Genomic DNA, 23,648 nt, shown 5'->3' on the forward strand with positions numbered 1-23,648 from the left:
TGGGATCTCCAAATCATGTCTCAGTTATATAATAACTTTATTTTTAAAAACATTTCCAATTTGTTCCTTCGAACAAGCTAATCTCCATGGGAATATGCATATAGGTGGGGACATTTAGCTGTCAGAATCAGTAAGACCTCATGTATGTTATAATTTAATTTTACATACCCTAAGTTCTGCTACTTTTATTGTATTTTCCACCTTCATGAATAAGAACTTGCCTAGCTATTAGAACTACACCACTTGATCAGTTTTACCTTTATTGAAAACATCCTGGGATCATTTTCTTTTTTCCAACCAAATTGATTTATTAATTGCACTGTCTTAGAGAACATCAATACTGAATACCAGACTGAATGTGCTCTAAGCAAGAAATCCATCCATCCAACCTTGATCTAAAAGCTTAGCCATGAATAGATTTAGGAAAAATTTATACCCCAAACCATCATTTCTCCCTAAGAGTACAGTGACTGTCTCACAGGAGAGATATTAAGAAGAAGAAAACACAGCAAATATAGGTACCCCTGTAATTTTAAGGAAAAAGCAATTGGCAACAGGGATTCTAGATTAGCATCTGTTTTAAATGGATGACTGAGGAAGAAAAAAATAGAAAGGCAGCAATCTTTATATTGGATTCTAAGAGAAACAATAGGGAAATATTTCTATGGCAGCTGCAGTGGTTTCAAAATATGTCCACATGTTCTTGGACAACCCTCCCTTCAAAAACTGGAACCTAATTCACCTTCCCCGAGTGTGAGACAGACTTATCACTCACTCCTAACTCCAGAGTGTAGCGGAAGTGGCCGTGTGACTTCTGAAGAGAGATAATGAAAGAGGTTGCTACCTTCAGCCTGCACTTTTTGACCTGCCCTCTCTGAGAGAAGTCGGTCACAATGTCTTTAGGATGCTCGAGCAGCCTGTGAAAAGCACTGAGCACTGACACCTCTATTATGGCTGAATTGTGCTCTGACCCCAAAATTCATCTGTTAAAGTCCCGACCTCCAGCATTTCAGAATGTGGCTGTATTTGAAGACAGGACCTTTGAAGAGGTAATTAAGTTAAATGAAATCATTAGAGTGAGCCCTAATCCAATATGATGGTGTTCCACACACACAGGGGAAACCATGTGACGACACAAGCAGAAGACGGCCATCTACAAGCCAAGAAAAGAAGAAACCAACCCTGCCAACACCTTGACCTCAGGCTTCCAGCATCCAGAACCAGGAGACGATACACTTCTGTGTTTAAGCCCCTAGTCTCTGGTCCTTTGTTATGGCAGCCCACACAGACTAATGCACCTCCTATCAGTCACCAGCATCAACCTGCCAGCCATGTGAAAGCTGCTTAGGCTTGGCTCCTCCAGCCCCCATCAAACCTTTGGATGACAGCAGCCCAACTGACACATTGACTGTGACCTCATAAGAGATCACAAGCCACAGTGCCCACCAGGCTGCTCCCAAATCCTGACCCACTGAAACTGTTAGGTAACAAATATTTGTTATTGTTTAAGCCATTAAGTTTTGGTGTCATTTGTCACTTAGCAACAAGTACCTAATACTGCAGTTTCATGTTCTTTTATTAGGTCCTAAAGTGAAAAGTTTCTATTTGTTTTTAAGTTAATATTTTACCTGAGATTAAAAACTAACCATACATGCAATATGAGAGAATTTTAGGTGTTCCGCCTTCGGTTATGTGGCAGAGATAACTAAGGTCATACACCAAGGATCTGTAGTCCCCTCGCATAGCATGGAGTTGTTTCTGGAAACAGATGTCTAGCCAGAGACTACCTCTCTGGCTGCATTGTCTCCCACTCAATTTGCACACCTGCCTATGTGTGGGACCCTGTCCCTGAGTTCTGGCTGATGGACTGTGAGCATCCTACATACAAAGCCCTATTTTCTAGAGAGGCCAAGGGGAGGCAGGAGAGTTAGCTTCAGATGTTTGAAGAAGGGAGAAGGAATTAACTTATCCTGTGTAACTAAGGAACAAACCAGGACCAGAAATGAAAGTCCTGGAGAAGGATGAAGACATGCTTGCCCTTTTAGAGTTACTTGCATGGGAAAAGCTGCCCGGTCAGGAGTGAGCTCCCCAACACTCACGGTGAGCAAGCTGAGGGAGGGTAGATAGCCACCCTCTGAGATGTCCAACACATCTCGGCCTTAGAAAGAGTCTGGACTGGGTGGCCAGCCCAAACCCAAGCCGCTCTGTATCTATAAGGCAGGGCCTTTTACATTCATTTTGTAATGTAATTACATTGCATTGCTCTTAATACTAATTATTACCAAGAAGTACCATCCAGAAAACGATCCAAATGGGCTTTTATGCAGAATGCGGTTGTTCAGAGTGCTTTGAAAGCTTTTCATTACCAGGAGAAGAAAGCCAGGCAGAAGCAGCCTGCCAGCAGATGGGCCAACAGCCCTCTGTATAGATGCATGTGATGGGGGAGGGGCACAGATCTGCTTTACCCCACCTCCAATCTTCTGTTCAGTTCTATTGAACTCCCAGGTAGAGGGAAATATCGATTTATTTCCTGGTAGATGAAAATAATCCCTAGTGAATAGGCTTCTTAGGACCAAATAGCAGAAATAATGCAGACTGAACACCCGCATTTGGGTAGTAGCACAGGTGCTCAGGCAGCAGCTGACATTTGCTTTACATGCGTTGTCTAGCTTCTTTCCTGCCTTCTCCATAGGGAACTTCTCCTCGTTGGCATGGAAATAAAGGAGAGATGTGTTTGTGGGACCCAGAAGATTATCGCCAGCAGGCAGGCTGTGTTTTGGGTGTGCTCCGGGAGTCTGCTGCTCAGCTATTCCTGCGAGCACCAGAAGTGTTTGCAGAGAGGCCAGAGGCCTCCAGGCTCTCACACCTCTGCTGCCACATTGGCAGAAAAGCAAAAACTCAACATTTGGTCCACTCTCCAGTGAAGAACAAGTTGCCTCTGAAAGATTCCCCATAGGAATAAAAATTCCGGTATTAAACTTAGGAAAATGTGAAATTATTCCTGAGACAGGGGACATTAGTGGCAAATTGCTGGAGAGTCCTCTAGACAAAATAAATCCAATCTTTCAGAAGCTGAAAGCTTTGCATTCAGATGCTCCACCTTTCTTCCCGAGGGAAGAAAATGATGTTATCAGAGCCACCCTGCCCTCATCTACCATGTGGTCTGTAAGGATCAGGCACGCCCACCAGGGAGCTGCCCAAGCTCCAGGAGGCCCAAGCAGGAGGCAGAAATGACCCTGCTGAAGGCAAGGCAGCCCTCAAACTGCCCCTTCCTCTTGGAGCGCTGTCCACTGGTGACGCCAAGGTGCCCTAGGGCACAAGAACTTTACAGAGGATGTGGGGAGAGGCACTAAATTAATTGTGGCCAAGTTGGGAGCCAGCGGCAGGAACCAGACGTGTCCTGTGTCGCCTGGGGAACTTGGACACCTCTGCACTGGTCGTAGCAGGTTTCTGGAACTCTTCTATTTTTGATCTCTTCCCACTGGATGCTGGGCTTGCAAGATGTTGTAGGCTTAACTGTGTTCAACCCGCCCCCCAATTCATATGTTAATTCCTAACCCCCAGCACCTCAGAATGTGACTGTATTATAAGACAGAGCTTTTAAAGCAGTAATTAAGTTAAATGAAGTCACTAGGGTGGGCCCTTATCCTATGACTGGTGTCCTAATGAGAACAGAGGAGGACACAGACACACACAGAAGACCATGTGATGACACAGCAAGAAGACGGCCATCTACAAGCCAAGGAGAGAGGCCTCAGGAGAAACCACCCCTGCCGATACCTTGATCTTGGACTTCTAGCCTCCATAATCATGAGAAAATAGGTTTCTGCTGTTTAAGCCAGTCAGAATGTGGTGATCTACTATGGCAGGTGCTTTGTTAAGGCTGCAGGCTCTGTTGGCAAGGCTCCCTCAGCCATGGCAGTGCCATCTTCACTGGTGCCTCTGTGCCCTCACCAACAGTCAGCACAGTGCTGTGCCTGGTACGCAGCAGTTGCTTAGTTACACTTACTGAATAGATGCATAAATAAGGTATTTAGCAACATGGGTGTGTCCATGCAGACTCAGTCTATAAGAAAACATCATTTCAGTCATACACCTCAACCTCATTCATTCCCTTCTGGTCAGAGTCTGGCCCACAGGTTCTTAGTGGGAGTGGAAGGGCAGGGGGAGATGGGACAACGGAAGTGGCACAAAGAATCAGGAATACCTGAGGAGCTTTTCGCAAACTACCAGAGCCAGCTCTCCTCTGGTGCACATCACACCAAGACTTCCTGATACGTGGCATGCAGCCTTCATACTGGCATTTGGTAGCCCAAACATAGTGAACATCTTTGGTCGATGCTCTATGTGCACTTGTGCTGAGTTGGATGTTTCATAAATATCACTTAATTCAAGTTGGTTGATAGGGTAGTTTGGGTCTTCACTATCCTCACAATTTTCTGCCTGCTTGCTCTGTCATTTACTTAGAGTGCTGAACCCTCTAACTGTTGATGGTCTATTTCTCCTTTCAGGTCTACCTGTGTTTGCCTTGTGTATTTTCGAAGCTCTGTTGTTAGGTGCAAACACATAAAATTATGTCTTCTTGGAGAGTTGACCCCTTTATCACTAAGTAATGTCTCTCTTTATCCCTGACAATCTTCTTTGTTCTGAAATCTACTTTAAAATTAATATAGCTACTCTACTTTTTCTTTTGGCTAATGTTTGCATGGTGTATCTTCCTCATCCTTTGACTTTTAACCCATGTATGACTTTATATTTAAAGTGCGTTTACTCTAGATAGTATATAGTCGAGGCATGCTTTTTTTGTTCAAATGAGTGTATCTGTGTTCCAAAAACACTTTATACAAATAGGCAGCCAACCTGTGGACCATAATTTGCTGACTCCTGAGTTATAGAATAATATGAAATGAAAAACCAAAGCCTTGAATTTCCAGAGGCAGTCCGACTTTCCAGAACAACTACATGTACCAGTTTTCTGTATTCTTTGGGTACTTAGATAACAGGCTTATAACTCTATTAATTTTTTATTAATTATTAATTTTACATGGCGTGTAGTGAGTCCCCCCTATGAAATATGAGAAAGTTGCCTGATTCACGTTACTCCTTTTCTCCACCACTCCCTGAGACTGGTCTTTTATAAACATACGTATTTATCGTTTTGCTCTGGTTTACCTTTCTAACTCTGCCGTTTCCTTTTCCATCAACAGGACATCTTTCCTCCTGATATTGTAACCCCTACGATGTGAGGATCCTATTATTTCTTATCACCCAACACTCCTCCCCATCGTTGTGAGAATATTGTCAGCTTCACTGTTACCCTTATAATGCCCATGTTTAATGTTTATGTCCCATTTTATAAATGAAGTAGGTCTTTGGTGCTCTGCCAGAAGTTGATGCTAAAAATTGCAAACAAAGACATGGTATTTATGATGTTTTAATTATGTAAATATTAATCACTACAGAACCAAGCAGTGTGATTGGAGAAGTAAATGTGCTCCTCTGGTACTAAATGCATCTTGCCACAGAGAGTGTCCCAAGCATCAAAGCCACGTGGATTGTTTTTTCTTATACTCCAGCAAATACTGAAAATCATATTGCATTTTAGTTTGCAATCTTATTCAGAAATCCCATCATTAACCTTCAGGAATCTTTATTCTCTGCTCCTTTTTCGGGTTAACTTGTTCTTGTTTCCTGGAAGCAATGCCCTTACACAGAGCTCTGAGACGATCCTCTTTTGAATTCTCTCTCCTTCCCCTGGTCACCATCCTTGGGTTATTACTTGTCTTGGTTCTTTTCTATGAAGCTGTTGGTGTTTCTCAAGTCTATCTTGGTTGTCCATTTGTATTTATGGACGAGAGCCAGGCTGGTTGACATGAGGAGTGTGTCATAGGTTCCTCTGCATTCGTGTAGCCCTTTTCTCCCAAAACCTTCTTTCCAGAATAGGACAATCAAGTCTATGGACAGGGAAGGTCAACCGAAAGGCTCAATTTTAGAGTACATAGGCAGGAAACAGATACCTACTTCTTACCATCCCCTTGAACCCCAAATAAGGAGGACTCTCCTGTGAGATAGGCATCAAAGTCCACATTAGGGCCTAACCCTTACCCCGCCTCCCATTCACACCATGCCAGTTTCCTTACAGGGCAGCTGCCCTGCTTTAGCTGGGGTAATACTTGGAGTTGGCAATGTGAGGTAACTGCCCATTGGGACACAATTCCTTAGACACCTTTGATGAACCAGCCTAATTATGGCCTCTCTTTCCACTGGTATGGTTTATGCCTGTGAATTCTGAACTGGAATTTGGGGCAGCCAAGACAAGGGCTGTATCCAGACTGTTTTCTGCATCTTGTGAGCTGTGGCTTACTCTGCTACAGGTAACTCAGCAATGTCATTGCACCCACTTCCTCTTTTCCAGAATTACGTCAAAACTGACCCCGTGCTAGTATCCTCTTCTGTTCTCAGCTCTCTTATGGAATGTTGAGGAGTCAAGGTAAATGTGTGTATCTGTCCTCTCCCTTATCCATCTTTTATTTTTAAACTATCAGCTGGCCACCTCAAAAATATGAAACTATGTAGTACATTTGACCACTGGTTGACATACACAAGGTAGATTTACCTTTATCAAAAACCTAAACCAAATAATTCATACCACTATACAATATGGATAATCTTAGTTTCATATCAAACAACAATTGCTTATATTTTTCCACAGTTCGAATACAAGGAACAGAACAGTTTCATATCAAACAACAATTGCTTATATTTTTCCACAGTTCGAATACAAGGAACAGAAAAAGAGATGTGCTGGTTTGCAAAGGTCTCCAAGACAGAATTTTAACTTGGATTTCCCCTTCTCCAAAGAGTAAGTTATTAGCCCTTGTTCTTCCTATTCTAGGGGTATTTGAAAGAATATTATTAATTCTTTAGGCAGAACTGTTTTCTCCTTCCTCTCTCTATACTGATATTATCAATCATTTTATCAGCTTGGAAAGCTAAAAGTGAAGTCAACAGCCTAAGCTGCTGCACTAAGTAAGCAGTGACTTGAAGCATCCCGTGAGAGTGTGCACTCACACGCTAGCTCACACCCTGGCTCTCGTGACCCCAGGCTTGGTGTTTCCAGCAAAAGCTCTGGAAACACTCTTTAAGCCTTAGGCAGCATTTGGTGATTGAGTGGGTATTTTCCGAACCAGGTCTGTCAGCTTGAAGGATTCTTCCTTGGGAGAAAAGCCCTTTTAGCACTTCAATTCAGGTGGTGAGTCCCCTTGAAGGTGCCAAAGGGGTTAATCCCCTGAGCTTCTGAGATGGAGAAAGCTGGGTTCATGGGGCTGGGCACGATGCACAGAAATATAAGATGTGAGTCATTGGTTCCAAGAACTTAACATTCTCAATGAAGAACCATCAGAACAGCCAGCACAAATGAAAAGCATCTTTAAATTAATTGGCTCCCCTCTAAATCCAAAGGATAAATTAAATAAATGAATTGTCTGAGGCCAGTTGATTTGCAGCATATGTTTCTTCTGGAAAGACTCAGCCACGGGTTTATTACTGCGTTTCTGAACCACGTGATTTAGTGCAGAGACCCTTTTTGGGCCTTTAATAACTGTCATGATGACTGAGGCCTCAGAAGGTTTGCAAGTGTTTTTCCACAATATTTACTTATGTACAAAAGCCATAAATGTGTTGCCAGGACTATTACTTAAATAAGAAAGAAACAAAGGCATTTTATTCTTTTTACTGTTTTCTACAACACACCACTTAAATGTTATCTGCAAATTGTAACCACTCAGCTTGCACTTTTATGGCAGGGGTTGGACCCAAGGACTGAAAAGCAGCTCCCAGTACTGACACAGGGACACGCCAGGCTGGGATCTTTGTTATGAAAACACCAAAGCATGTAGGTATTCGCTGGTTTGCATTTTGCAGTTGTGTGAAGTGGACACTTTGAGGGAAAAACTGTGCCCGATCGTGATAGTCAATTTTCTGTGTCAGCACAACTGGACCATAGGATGCCTAGATAGCTGGTTAAAGGTTATCTGTGTGTGTGTGTGTGTGTGTTTGTGAGGCTGTTTTGAGAAGAGATTAGCATTTGAATCGGTAGGTGGATTAAGTGAAGCAGATGGCCCTTCCCAGTGTGGGTGCCATCCAATCTGTTGAGTCCCGAATAAAACAAAAAGGCAGAGGAAGGGCTGGATTCGCCTGACAGCCCACCTGCCCTCAGAGCTCCTGGCTCTCGGGCCTTCGCACTCAGACTAGAATCTACACCATCACCCTCCAACCTCTCAAGCCTTTGAACTTCACCACCAGCCTCCCTGGATCTCCAGCCTGTACACTGGCAGGCAGATCATGGGACTTTCAGTCTCCATTATCACATGAGCCAACGCCTTGTTGTAAATCTCTTTGTATGTGTCTCCTATTGGTTCTGTTTCTCTGGGGAACCCTGAATGATATACCACCTAACAGTGATTTCTTATGTTGTATTTCAAGGACAATAACTATATCATCAGTCCTCACACATTTTATTCTGGAATGACACTGGGAAGTGCTAATCCAGACTGGTCGTTTACCAGTTGTAATTTCCCCCCACTTCAGAAACAGGTTAGTGAGACATGGTGAACAAGAAAATGTGTCCACTGAGGGGTGAGGCCACCACCAGTCAGACATAGGAGTGAGGCTGTAGGGGCAGCAGGGGCCTGGGGATGATGTTACAACAAACTCCATTTTAAACTAGAGGCAGGAACAGGTTGTATGTTTAGTTTGACCTGAGAGTTGCCTCTGGCTCTCAGCCAACTCTGAGGAAGGTGGGTGCTCACTCACGTCTGCACAAGGTCTGCCTCCAGCTCAGAGGGAAGCTCTGAGGAAGAGGGGACCAGGGCTGTGACCCCCGCTACCCCCACCACATACACAGCTGACTGAATCTCAAGGCCTCCGAAGTGACTCTGGCCTGTAAAACACATGTGGTCATGGGCCTTCCCGTGACAGGCTTTGGAAGCCTTATACCTTCATTACAACGAGCCACAGCCCTGCAGGGTTGCTCAGAGAGCCAGCCTCATGGGGAAGTAGAGTTCATAATCGCTTCCTCCACGACCAGAGAGCTGCTGCCAGGTGACTGCGCAGTGCAGCCTGGGGCGGGGCAGGAGGGCGGGCCGGTACCTGGACCTTTTCCGGCCTCCCAAGGCCATTCTCATGCCAGGGTGCTCTGCAGGCACCTTGATCCAGCTTAACAAAGAACAGGTGCAGACATTTCCACCTTGCTTTGAATTGCTGACACCTGGTTCCTGGACACTGACATGTTCTGTTCTTTGGGCACTTAGCACAACCCCGGACAGTAAATCTGGAATGAAAGAACATTCTTTCTTGTCACCACTGTTGTAACTCCCCTAAGGGGTCCTCATCCCAGCAGGCCTCATGCCAATGGCGATCCCAGAGTCTCTGGCTCGCATTCTTACCAGAACAGTCACAATCCAAAAGCTGCAACCCTCCTGTGAAGAGGCAGACCAGCACCTTGTTGTATGTGCCCTAGCCGTGATGGAGGCACCAGTATAAAACTCATGATGAATTGGAGCTTGCACTCCAAAGAAAACGTGCGTGAAAGCAGCTGAGTGATAGGCCGGTGGGTTTGGGGGAAGTTCACAGAGTGTCAGGCTTTTGAGACCCATTTGACATGTAGCCAGAAAAGGGGAGGCTGATAGTGAGGGAACAAACAGGCACATTGTCCTGGCATCCCTGGGAGCCTGGCACCTCTGAAAGTCCTCGTGACCCCTCTGGGTGCACAGTTCACAGCATCCAGGAGGATCTGGCTAGACTCCAAGACGCTTCCAATACCAGCACCCCTAGGACCAGCCTCAGAATGTTCATCCCACAGCTTCTTCTTTTGACAAAGGTTGACTGACCATCCACCATGAGCCAGGTCTGGATATGCACGGGAGGACACACATAGGAAGGAGTCAGGTCAGATGGCAGAGACGGCATGGGTGTCCTGTTGGGTGACACAAGGTAACAAGTACTGTGAGAGACACGGCAGGGGCAGATGGGAGGGCGTCCCCACTTGACCCAGGGGAGGGCAGGCTGCTATGCCTGTGCTACCTGCATTGAGACCTGGCTATGAGTAGGCATGAGCTGAGAGGGATGGTGGCACTGTGGAAGAGAATACGCAGGAGTTTGGAGTTTATTCTAAAACCCATGAGAAGTCACTGGAAAGTTTTTGTTTTAATCTATGTGACAACACTAGCATCCATATGCTTACGATTCCCGCTCTGTATCACCATTCCAGACCTTGGCTTTGAACTCCAGCTGCTCGCTCAGCATCTTCATAAGTCCAGTAGCACCTGTCAGTCTAGACACCTTCCCTGTGCACAAATCTGCTCTACCCATCACTGTCCCCATGAAGCTGTGATATAAGAAGGAATATGTATTTGGTCTTTGTCTTGGTTCTTGGCACGAGAGTTCTAAAACCATGGTAATTTCTTGTTTGGGGTGAAAGGAGCATATTTTGTTATTCACAATAAGCCTCTTTTCACAACACCTGAGTTCGTGCTGGTGAGGAGACTCCTGGAGGGTAGGTCTGGCTGCCAGAGGAATGACCCTTGGCACCTTCGACCCCACCCCTGGACTGCCAGGAGTCCCTTCATGCTGGGATCTCATATGTCTGGGGTGGGTCTCGAGATTTCTAAGGAGTTCCAGTTGATGTGGATCCAGACATTTCACTGATGGTAATAAGGTCTTAGGGGCCCACGAGAGACCTGTCAGGCTAGAGGGGAGATGGTTCCAGATGGGCAGGCATGCTTGGCCAGGGTCTTGGTGCACCTGGAACCCACTGAAAGATTTTGTGCAGACCAGGGTGGAAGTGGCATGCCTGATCTAATTTTTGCTTCTAAATCACTCTAGCTGCTTGTTAGGTTGGCAAAGTGACAGTGAGGGGACCCTTTGGGAGGCTATAGTATAAATGTCATCCGAGGATGATGGTGGCTGGTCAATGTGGTGACCAAGAAGATAGATGGATATAGGCAGACTCCAGGTGTGTTTTGAAGGTAGAGCTCTCTGATGGGTTGGATATGGGGATGGAGGAAATGGGAGGGAACAAGGACACCTCCGAGGGTTTTGTCTTGAGCAAGTGAGTGGCTGCGTTGCCATTTACTGAGGTGGAAGGAGGAGCCGTGAAAGGAGAGCATGAGCTTCTCCAAGCGGAGACATCCACGAGACAGCTCCATGAGTCTGAAGCTCAGAGGAAGGTCTTGACTTGATATATAAATTGGGAATTGTTGGCACTGACATTTTTAAGGCTGTGAAAATGGAAGAACCACCTAGGAAAAGGATGTAGACAGAGAAGAGGACGAACCTTGAGGGACACCGATATCTAGAAAGTGGGTGGAGAGAACTAGAGACCGGCTGTGAGAGCCGGGAGCTACCGTCACCAGGGCGTTGAAATAGGAAGTTCTCAGGACTGAAAATGTTTGCATTTCAACTTCTCTACGTCTGGCATTCATGGAATCACTTTGAAAGAGAAAAGAAGGGCAGGACGGTGAGTGAGGACCACATGAGAAAGGCATATCCCCGGTTTCAATGAGACTAGTCCAGCCTCTGTCAAACCACCTGCCTGATGGATGGGTAAGGGCTAAACCTACATGTCACATATCAAAGCAGATGACAGAGCAGACTCAAGGCAGCCCCTTCCCCTTCCTGTCCTGTTCATCTCCTTCACATTGGCCTATTACACTAATAATTTAGTCTTTGTGTACCCAATGATCATTTTCCTATAATTTGTTTATTACTATTTCTTGATTTACATTATTACACTAGATTTTACACATAGGAGCCTATAGAGGACGTCTTTGTTTATTAGTCTATAACTCAAAATGAATATTTTATATACAGAAACATTTAAAACAGAGGCGGAAAAACAACCCAGTTTTATCTTAATGCTAAAATTTTATTATCACTAATTCTGGAGCCTCCAAGCACTGTGCAAACAATCCTTGAAGAATGAGTGTTTTCAATTATTTATAACTATTAAATTAGCATGGACTTTGAGTCTCCCCCAAGTATGTTTCATAACTGCGGAGCAGAGAAAGGACCTCTGTCCTCTTCTGGGTCTCCTGCTCAGACAAAGCTGAACCTGGTTCAGGTGCCTGGGTTCCCGAGGTGGGCCAGTCACTGAGCCCCGGGCAATGCCCTTGCTCTGGCAGCAACTTAGGAGGGGGCACCCCAGGTCTAGGACATCCTCTTGAATGGTACGATAAACCCATATCCCAGGGAATTCTTGGCAAGGACATGTGCCCCACAAGCTGGAGAATGAGGCTGTGTTTGCAGTTTGCCCATTTGCCATCTGTTACATACTGAATTTGTCGCTCCAAAATTCATATGTTGAAGTCCTAACCCTCCATACCCAGGAATGTGACTGTATTTGGAGATAGGGCCTTTAGAGAGGTGATTAAGTTAAAATGGGGTCACTAGGGTGAACCCTAATCCAACATGACTGATGTCCTTATAAGAAGAGGGGATTTGGATACAGACATCACAGACAGAGGGATGACTACCTGCAAGCCAAGCAGAAAGGCCTCAGAAGAAAGCAAACCTGCTGACACATTGATCTAGGACTTCTAGCCTTCAGAATTGTGAGAAAATGAATTTCTGTATTTAAGCCCCTCAGTCTGTGGTATTTGTTATGACAGCCGAGCAGACTGATACACCATCTGTGTCCCTTCCTCCTACCACGTTTGGTGTCCTCGTAAGTGTCCCCCTATGCAACTCTGCTTCCAGGGGAACCCCACCCAGGCTTGCCCTGTGTAGACCTCTCTCCTTCTTCCCTTTTAAAACATGTTCTCAACAGCTGTGCTTTGGTGATTCTTAAAGTAAGAAAGTATAAATCATTTGATATCTTACCCTGATCATGGCAGTGACCCAGCCCAGGAAATGAGAAACCAAGTTGAGAGGTACTTTAACCTCAGATAGCAGATTGGGGGTGGGCAGAGGTGCCCTTCCTTCTGTCCTATCTCCACCCATCCATACAAGGCCATGCCTTGCACCTGCCCTGTTCTCAGGGCATGCTTACAACAGCTGTCTTCAAACGCAGGTAGATGTTGGTCCTTCCCAGATGCCCTTGTAATTTTGGCCCTCTGAGGAAGAAATCAAATATTAACTGCTGCTAGGTGCCCCTTCAGGCCACCCCCAGTTGTTTCTCAAGTCTAGACCACCCCATCCTAAAGAAAGTCAGGTGTCCTCTTGTGGTTGGGGGACCTGGAAACACCTCTGGTGGAGGATGGGAGAGAGGCTTAGGAGAACCACTCCCGCTACCCCGGCTGGAATCAACTGGGATACTTGAGTATGATTTAAAAAAAAAAAAAAAATATTACACATCTGTGGCTGGAAAGAGCACAGGAAATGAAGCTCTAACAGTTATTTGCCTTCTGGGAATTTCTTCCTCCAGCTAGGGCCACTGAACCCCTATGAGACAATACCCAGTGGAGAAAACACACTTTAGGAATATTGTCATTGTATTCATCTATTTATATCAGCCATGAGAAAGCATTTTTAAACATACTCCACCAAACCCACCCTTCCACCCAAAATCAACTCCATGCAGTTGTCCGGAGGCTGCGTGCAGCCGTGTCTAACCGGCCTGTTTTGAAATCACAGAGAAGCAAGGTGATAAGTCCAGATGGTCGAAGGAGCAGGAGGAAGGTACTGTTTGCCCAGACTGTTGGCGCTGCAACGTGGGAACAGCTGGCCATCGTCCTTCTTATCACAGGGCAGCTATGACTAAGTAAACTCCCCTGATGCAGGTGCTACAGGTCCCAGCACTAAATTAGCCAGAGCAGAGGTGGCAGATGGAGGGCTGATGCTTTCCCCAGCCAGAGAGGCCTTGGGGAAAAGGGGACAAATGGGTCTAATGGAGACTCCTGACTTCCTTCTGTGTACTCTACACACAAGCCTTTGAGACCAACCTAGCTAGGACAAAAGGTAGGTGAGGCCCATGATTCTCAGAGTTCACCTGACTTCTCTCAAGTCCCCGGAGCCTCTGAGATCTTCTCTCTTGCCTGCTATTAAAACTATGTGAGAAAAACTATGTAGATGCTAGAGAAAGTTTAGAAATCTATCCATCTAGCGGCCTTGCCATGGCTAACAACTGTTAAGAGCCAACTTGACAAACCCCAAACCACAAACAACCTTCAGCAAAAAATTGGGATCCTGAGTGTGTATTCTCAGGTAGGAAGGTTGGAAGAGCCTGATGAAGGCCTCTCGGTGTCCCTCAAGTCACCCCAAAAGAGCCGACTCCCTGATTAAAGCTGGAGACTGCCCTCCTTTTAATTTGCAGCTTGTCCTACCAGATATAGGGACCACTGGTAAGGGTTAAATGAGTCAGTACACAACCTTAGCACATCGTAAGAGTGCTGAGTGGCCTTGTCACCACAATGAGCTGTGTAAGCCTCGGTTTCCTCGCCGATAGCATAGAGTTGCTATTAAAAGGATTGAGCAAGATACTGAATGTCAAGCACCTGGCCACGTAGTGGATGGTCAGCTAATGTTCGTTCCTTTTCCCCTTCTGCTGCTTTAGAGAAAGCTGTGATTAAGTAACATCTCCTCTGGCAGGAGCATCCATTGACACCAGTGTCCTTATTAATGTAAACACAGCCAAAATGAATATCACCAAGGTCATGCTCCAAGGAGCTGTGCTCTTGCCTTCCCATGTGCAAAGTTCCTTTGGACACTTACTGTAAGTCCGACACAAAGCGGGCATGTTCCGAGCTTTAGCTCATTTAACTCTCATGACCACAATTTGAGGTAGCTTTTATCAGCCCTGTCTTGCAGATAAGGAAACCGAAGCTGAGGGAAGGTAAAGAAACTGCCCAAAGTCACAGCGAGGCTGTCACAGCCTGTCATTAAACTCAGGTCTTTCTCATTCCTGAGCCTGACCTTTGGTTTCCAGAACCCAAGCTGATTGGAAGCAGCTTAGGCCACAGAACCTGTCACAGGCAGGCACAAGGACAGGAGGGAAAGGATATAGCAGAGTAGTCCTGGGCAGGTTGGAGAGAGGCAAAGACTCCTTCAAGGACCAGCAGGATGATCAGCAGCTCCTCCTCCCCCACTGTGCTGCCAATCCTCTTCATCCTTGTTCAGGTGTTTCTTTCTGTACTGCAAATATCGCCAATGTATATTTTTAAAATACAGTTTTATCGAGATGTATTTCTCATACCATGCAATTTACCCATTTAAAGTATACAATGCAATGGTTTTTAATATAGTCACAGAGTTGCGAATCCACCACCGCAGTCATTAGAGCAATGTTATTGCCCCCAAAAGAAACCCACACCCCTTAGCTCACCTCCCTCCCAGCCCTAGGCAACCACCAGTCTACTTTCTGTCTTCACAGACTTGCCATTTCATGTAAACGGAATCATACAATATGTGGTCCTTTGTGACTGACTTCTTTGATTTAGCACATGTTTTCCAGACCTGGTTGTAAAGTTCATAAAAAGTGGTTTAAGTTCAATATACAGCACATGGCACAACATAGAGGGGCTCAATAAATACTTATTGAATTGAAATTGACCATACATGATTGCCCTTAGCTATCAAGAAAAGGCTACATTATACTCATTGCATTCTTTAAGAAAGCAGAGAAATGAATGATACCTTTTTGAAAATTTTCCATTCAAAATAGGTGAAAACATAAAATTAGTGCTTAAAGGTGTCTCAGCTGCTGGCCACTTGGCTATCCAGAGTGATTGTTCTTGAGGGCTCCAGATAGTAGATGTTTTACTATACTATGTGTTCACTCCATTTTTTTGTTGTTGTTGTTGTTGTTCATTTATTTGTTTGCTTAATTTGTTCTCTGTCATTAAAGGGATGTGATGCTATCAAACCTCATTCTCTGTGGCTACTGATTTCTAAGTTTCTATCTCCTTAGATGGTTAATTAGTGTGTTAATAGGTTCTCATCCATGCTGAGTCGTATCTCTTACTAATTTATTCACGTACCATCTTCTCTCATCACTTATGAAAATGTAAGATATACTGGCCCAAGACCAGACTTTGAAAACACTCTCTGTAGGTTTTCTAATACTGTCTGTCATTTGACCATATATTTTCTGGGTTGTCGAGTAGCTTATGTGAGATAAGTTTAACCCCTTGCCGAAGTTAAGATGTATCATGTAAACAACAATCTTTGATTTACCAAACTTAGAACTGGTGGAGGTGTGCCAGTCCGAAGGTCTTTGTTAGTCTCAAAGCCATATCGAGTGATATTTGTGTTTTCTCTTGGGGAGGGTTAAGTAGTGAGGATTCCATAATTACCGGGATTAGGTATTTTCCTTTGCGACAGTTTTGAAAATTATTTTCACCAGTTTCTTATCGTTAGTCATATTGCCGATTCTGCTAAAGTTACTAAAATCACTGACAATCGTTTAGGCCCTCTAAATCTCCAGGGCTTGTGGTTTGTGCACGAATGTAAATTAATCTTTACTTCCGTGTTATCTTCTCCAAACTTCTAATTGTAATGTTGAATTTTCAAGTAATCTAGATGCTGACCCAGGCCAAATTTAGAGTGTGGATCCACCTCCTAGGTTCCCCTCAAACCCCTGAAGACATCCTCCTGAACTGGAACCCCCAGGAACTGTGAACATAAATTGCACTTGTGAACCCCTGCCTTTCTGGAAAGTTTATAATTAGTCTCCAGCAGACTGAGCTATAGCTGCACTGGGCTGTCTAGCTTGTCGAACATCGCAGACTCTGCCTCTTCATCTCACAGCTTTTCCTGGCCTCTCAATCCTGTCCTGGCTCTTCCAGCCCCTACTGTTGTCTCCCACCCCTGACCTTGATTTACTATTTCTTCAGACCTGCTCTGTTTCTAGCCATTACAATTGATAGGATGCCAGAAGCCTCATCCACCAAGGGTGGAAGTGAAGAGCAGGCTCCCCTACTGTGGGCTGAACCAGCATCTTGCCACTTACACTTACCTTCCTCATTCTGGGTACTTCCCTGTGTCTGACTCCTGGGGCTGACGAGTGTTCCATCCTTGATGAACTCTCTTCTCCCAGAAGTATCACCCATTCCCAATTTTCTGTAGCGCAGCATCTTAATTACAAAAATAGTAAAATTATAGAGAGAGTTTTATAGAAGGATAAATAGAACTCCCATGTGCACCTGTAATTCATCCACTCTCAATCTATTACTTTCAAAATTGTATTTGATCCTTTAGTTCTGAGGCCAGACGGCACAAAAATTATTCACTGCAGTAGAGTCATCATCAATTGTTACAATCTTTCAGAGTGTGATTTAGTAATATGTGTGTCAGGACCACTCAAAAACCCATAGTATTTATTCATTCCACTCCAAGAAATTTATCCTAAAGATATCAACAGACATGCACCAAAATTTGTGTAGAAAAAACTTGGAAACAGTCTAACTGCCTCCAAATAGGGCTAAATAAAATATGGCATATCAACATAGCAAAGGATCAAATAACCATTAGATTATATTTTAGAACAAGATTTTTAAAATAAGAAATTCAAAAACTTTTGAAGAATTTTTTTAAAAGATTATATAAGTGAAAAGTGAGATATAACACTTTCTGTAATATTATCCCAATTTTGTAAAGACAACAAAAAATATTTGCATCTTGGCCTGCTTAAAACAAACACAAAAACATGAAAAATATTTACCTCTGAGGGGTAGAATTACTGCTGATTTAAAAAATATGTATTTTTCTGTATTTTACAAATCTCCAACGAAAGTGCTATTTTCTGAATCATAGAAACAGTCGTTGTTGTTTGCTAAAGAAATTAAGCCACACAAAAAAGGCAAAAACATACAAAAACACTAAGGGCCTCTGCCTGTTTTTTTCTCAACTGTTTTACCCCATCCTTTCTCATTGATGTAGAAAAAGAGAAACTAACATTTATGATGTTTAGAATTTCTTTCCTTCCTCTAGCTGTGGAAGGTATATATTTTTTTTCCCATTTTGAAGAGAAAGAAACAAATCACAAAATAGAAAAGGGAGAGATAACCAAGATGTGAGCACAGATCCTTTGGTTTTTTTCACTTTTATGCTGCCTGTACTTGTGATTTTTTTTTTTAAGGTATAATTGACATATAACATGTTAGTTTCAGTTAGACAACACAATGATTCTATATTTACATATGTTGCAAAATCGTCACCACAATAAGTCCAGTTAACATCCATCACTACACACAGTTACGATTTTTTTTCCTTGTTTTGAGAACTTTCAAGATCCATGCTGTCCATGACATTTCATGACTTATGTATTTTATAGCTGGAGATTTGTGCCTTTGACCACTTCATCCCTCATTCCCTGCCTCCAGCAACCATTAATTTCTTCTCTGTATATGTGACCTCAGATTTGTTTTGTTTTTGTGTTTTTAGATTCCGCATGTAAGTGATATTATCTGGTATTTCTCTTTCACTGACTTATTCTATTTGGCATAATGACCTCGAGATCCATTCATGTTGTCGCAAATGGCAAGATGTAATCGTTTTTATGGTTGAATAACATTCCATTGTATATATGTACTACATCTTCTTTGTCCATTTGTCCATCAATAGACACAGGTTGTTTCCATATCTTGGCTTTTGTGAATAATGGTACAATGAATATGGGGGTATATACATCTTTTCAAGTTAGTATTTTCATTTTCTTCCAATAAATACCCAGAAGTAAAATTGCTGAGTCATATGGCAGTTCTAGTTTTAATTTTTGGAGGAAACTCCATGCTATTTTCCATAGTGGCTGCGCCAGTTTACATTCCCACCAAGAGTCCACAAGGGTTCTCTTTTTCTCTACATCCTCATCAACATTTGTTTCTTGTCTTTTTTATAACGGCCATTCTCACAGATGTGAGGTGATATCTCATTGTGTTTTTGATTTGCATTTCCCTGATGATTAGTGATATTGAGCATCTTTTCATGTTCTCGTTGACCATTTGTGTGTCTTATTTGGAAAAATATCTATTCAATTTCTCTGCCCACTTTTCATTAGATTTTTTTTTTTTTTTTTTGCTATTGAGTTGTATGGGTTACTTACATATTTTAGATATTAACCCCTTATCAGATACATAATTGGCAAATATTTTCTCCCACTTTATAAGTTGCTTTTTTTTATATTATTTATTTATTTATGTATTTATTTATTTTTTTGCAAAAGAACCTTTTCAGTTTGATGTAGTCCCAATTGTTTATTTGTGCTTTTATTGCTTGTGCTTTTGGTGTCTTATCCAAAAATTCATTGTCAAGACTGATGTCAAGGAGCTTTTTCCTTCTGTTTTCAGGTCTTATGTTTAAGACCTTAATTTATTCTGAATTAATTTTTGTGAGTAGTGGAGCAAAGGGTCCAATTTCATTCTTTTGCATGTGAATATTTGCTTTTTCCAAACACCTTTCTCCATTGAGTTTTCTTGGGTCATTTGTCATAGATTAATTGTTGATATATATGTGGGTTTATTTCTGGGCTCTCTCTTCTGTTCCATTGATCTATGTGTCTGTTTTTGTGAATAATGGTACAATGAATTTGTACGGCTGATACCATACCGTTTTGATTACTACAAGTTTGTAATATAGTTTGAAATCAGGGAGTGTGATGCCTCCAGCTTTGTTATTCTTTCTCAAGATTGCTTTCTCTTGGGACTGTACTGTTCAAGAGATGTGCTGCTGCCATGCGTGGCTGCTGAGCACTTTAAAAGTGGCCAGTCCAATTGTGAAGTGCTGTAAGTGTAAACCCAACCTTGGACTTTGAAGACTTAGTCTGAAAAAAGAATGTAAAATATCTCATTCTTAATATTTCATATTGATTACATATTTAAATGATCATTTTGGACATAGTGAGTTAAACAAAATATATCATTAAAACTCATTTCACCCTTTTATTTTTACCTCGTTAAAATGTGTTGACTAGAAAATCTTAAATTACACTGGTTGGACAGTGTTATCGCAGATCCTAGTTCTTTACCTGCTAAATGAAGCTGATAGGGAGAACACATGTAAAGCACCCGTGTCAGTAAGTGGTCTACAAATGCTTGCGTCTCTCTCACCACTTTTTCTCACCACATGACTTTCATGTGCACGGATGTCCAGAGACTTTAAAAGAACCGTTGTCCCTCTATTTCCACCCAGGTCCCTCCTTAGGGCATTTTTTTAGTCATGTGTTATTTGAAATCTTATGATGTACAGTTTATAAACAGCACGTCAGAAATTGGAGACTCGAGCCAAGATACTAAAACTGCCTCGCCCAGAGCTGAGGCGTTAAAGAAAGTACCCATTCAAAGACTCCCCACAGACGCCGGTGAAAAGACACACTGACGTGTGGGCAGGAAATGCATGCAAGGTAATTCATTGCCACTGAAGCTCACTGAGCATCAGTCTGGTTGTGATGTAAATTATTCGTGCATTTCCCCATGGCACCCTTATGCTAAAGTGTGATGTCAGGCAGGACCCCTCTCTGCCCCGCCACATGCTGAGCAACTGTGCCCCCCATCCCAATGCCACTGTCCTCCAAGCAGGCCCAGAGACTTGGAGGTTGGCCACCACGATTCAGCTTCCTTGTCAAACTATGAGAAGGTGAATGAATTCATCCAGCAGCCAGCCCAGTGCTCCTGAGTGAAAACTTTGAGATAATTTGCAGAATTGATTTATGCTGCTTCTCTTTCCACAGGAATTCATGGTGGCTGTATAATATAATATAATATAAGTAAGTGGCCTTTTGTTGATTTCATGTTTCAGATATCCCAGTTGGGAATGAGAAATTCATATTCTGTAGAGCCCAAGCAGTTACAATGATGAAGGGCAAAGCAACAGGGAGAAATGGGGACTGTTCCCAAGTGAGGAATACCAGCCCCATCCGCGGGGGTAGCCACTGGCAGACGTAAGTGGGTTGTTGCTTCATGAGAATACACTTTGGGGTTGTTATATCCTCTGATTTTTCACAAGAAGCCAGATCTCCAGATTTTAATGTGGAAATCCCCTGATTTTTAACTGTTTGGACTAAATGAACCTTTTTATTGGCCCAGTTCAACCAGGCTGCTCCTAATCTCTGACCTTTGTGTCTACTCACATAAACGATAGGCTTTCATGAGAAGGAACTCTAACTTCTATTTCTCCCTATTCTTGTTTGTTCTCTCTACCCCTTACCACTCCTTGTAGAGTGCATAGCATGTTATACACATTATGATTTTTAAAGTTAGACACCAATTTACCACCCTTATAGTCGTTCCAGATTCTCCCCCTCCTTTTTAGCTGTTCCTTTTTGTGTCCTCCTTGTTTCTCAAAGTTCTCCAGACACCAAGATTGAAGAGAAAGCATAAACAGGAGTTGGTAATGGTTCTTCTCTGACTGCATATATCCCCCCTCGTGTGTAAGACAACGTGGGTAACGAAGCCTTCCATGTTTTATCTCCTGCCTTGCCAGGGTATTACCAAGCTGGCAGGGGCTTCGGAGTGAAGAGGAAGGATTTTAGGTGGGGGACCAGAAGGCCTCCCCTTTGATTTAAGGCAGTGCTAGAGCCATTAAACACTCCTGGTCCATTTCCACACATCCTTCACCCTGCCCTGCTCTCATGTACCCTCCACCTTTGGGAATGCTCCTGTTCTTGGGGGCTCATGATGGGGGCCCACTGCCTCTTAATGCTCCTCCACCCCATTCAACCAGATAATTTGTCTTTGACAACATGCTTTGAGGTCCCCAAGAAATCTAGGCTGTTTCTGCACAAGTAACTGAAGACTTTAAGTAGAATTCAGTTAGGTACCTGGCTATTTTGAGTCTAACAGGCATATTTGTACGTGTATGTATGTGTGTGTGTTTCTATAATATTTGTTTCTGAGAAAGTCACAAACTGACCTTTGTCCATAAAGAGTAGATCCAGACCACTTCTTTATTGATGCCCTGGAGTCAAAATTTTGAGAACTACAATGTAGCTATAAAAGATGTTAATGCACTTTTTAAGGAATTGAAAGAAGACAGCTGCATATTCAGGAAATGAATTGAGAAATGCTCAGTGAGGCAACATTTGCTCCCACTTATGCAAAACCCCAGACATGCAGCAGGAAGTCCACCATGTTTGTTCACTCATGGGCCACCGCAGGTAGATACAACACAGGTGGTGGCAGGGATCAGACGGGGTTATGTCACCATGCATCTACTTTGCTGGTAAAAATACAGGAAGAACAATTTCCTGTAAAATGTTCTAATTTGGTAGATGAAACATTTGATATAAGAGCAGAGCTAAGGGGGGAGGGTGTCCCACAGGTGTCAGGAGGCTCAACCTTACTCTCTCACAGCTTCTACCTAATATCCTTCTTTAAAAATCTCTCATTTTGGTAAATTTTGTTCTAACTGGGTTCTACCACTTGCAAGCAGAGTTGTCCTAATTATTACAGTGATGACAGGTTGTACGCTCTCAATACAAGCAAGTGCATGGCTATTGCTTTTTGTCAGGGGTGTGTTTGTTCCTAAAGACCTTTTGTAGTTTATGCTGGGTGGTATTTCTGTTTCCCAGCCAAGACGGCATCTCCATGCACCATGATTATATAAATATCATTGTACAAGCAGAGTGTGCAATTTATGTGGTTGTCCAGCTTTGACTTTGTCAAGGGTTTTAGAGTTGGCTTTTTTTCTTTCTTTTTTCTTTCTTTCCTTTCTCCTTTCCTTCCTGTCTTTCTCCCTCCCTCCCTCTTTCCCTCCTTCCCTCCCTCTTTCTTTCTTATTTAAAATTTGGAGGTGGGTAGAGGGATTTTCAATAGTTATAAAATATGTCCTCAAATTCTTCCACATTCCTCCCTTTAAAATATTTAAGATTTAGTTGTTATAGATCCCACCAAACAGGTGTCCAAAGTAGTCATGTTAACTATCTGCCACCAGCAGGGATTCCCAGTTACTCCATGTTTCCAGCAACATTTGATATTGTCAGTTTTTCACTTTAGTCATTTTACATCATTATAGAGTGGGTATGTGGTGACATCACATTATAGTTTTAATTTTCATTTTCCTAATGACTAAGGAGATTGAGCACCTTTTCATATATTTTTGGCCATTTGAGTATTGTATTTCATGAAGTACCTGTTCAAGCCTTCACCCGTTTTCCTATTGGGGTGACTGCCTTTTACTTATTGATTGACTGAGGTTTATCATATATGCTGGTGTAAGTCATTTATTGGATATATGTAGTACAATTGCCTTCTCCCACACATCATTCTCTTATAGTAGCTTTTGATGAACGAAAGTTTTTGATTTTCATGAAAATAACATGAAAGAAAAAGCTTTCAATTTTTTCCTCTATGGTTATGTTTTAAATCTTCGCCCTGAGGTCATGAAGTTATTCTCCCATGTTTGCTTCTAGAAGTTTTATTGCTTTACTGGCCCTGGTTAGGTCAAGCATCCACCCTTTGGTCCAATTCTATGTAGTATCTGTATGCTCGCTCTCCCGTCTACCACTCTCAGTTATTATTCTTACTAGAAACACACTGGGTGGCTGAGAGTAGGCAATTCTCTAGGGAAAGGAAGTTGTATGTGAGACCCATTGCATGTAGCTGAAGTGACAAAAACTGGAAAAGCAGTGGCTTAAACAAGGTAGGGCTGTAGTCCTCAACTCTTGCTGTACGTTAGAATCATCTGGTAGTTTTAAAAAACTGCATGCCTGGCTGCCCCCC

Source organism: Pteropus vampyrus, unplaced genomic scaffold, assembly GCF_000151845.1.
Source record: "Pteropus vampyrus isolate Shadow unplaced genomic scaffold, Pvam_2.0 Scaffold461, whole genome shotgun sequence".
NCBI lineage: Eukaryota > Metazoa > Chordata > Mammalia > Chiroptera > Pteropodidae > Pteropus > Pteropus vampyrus.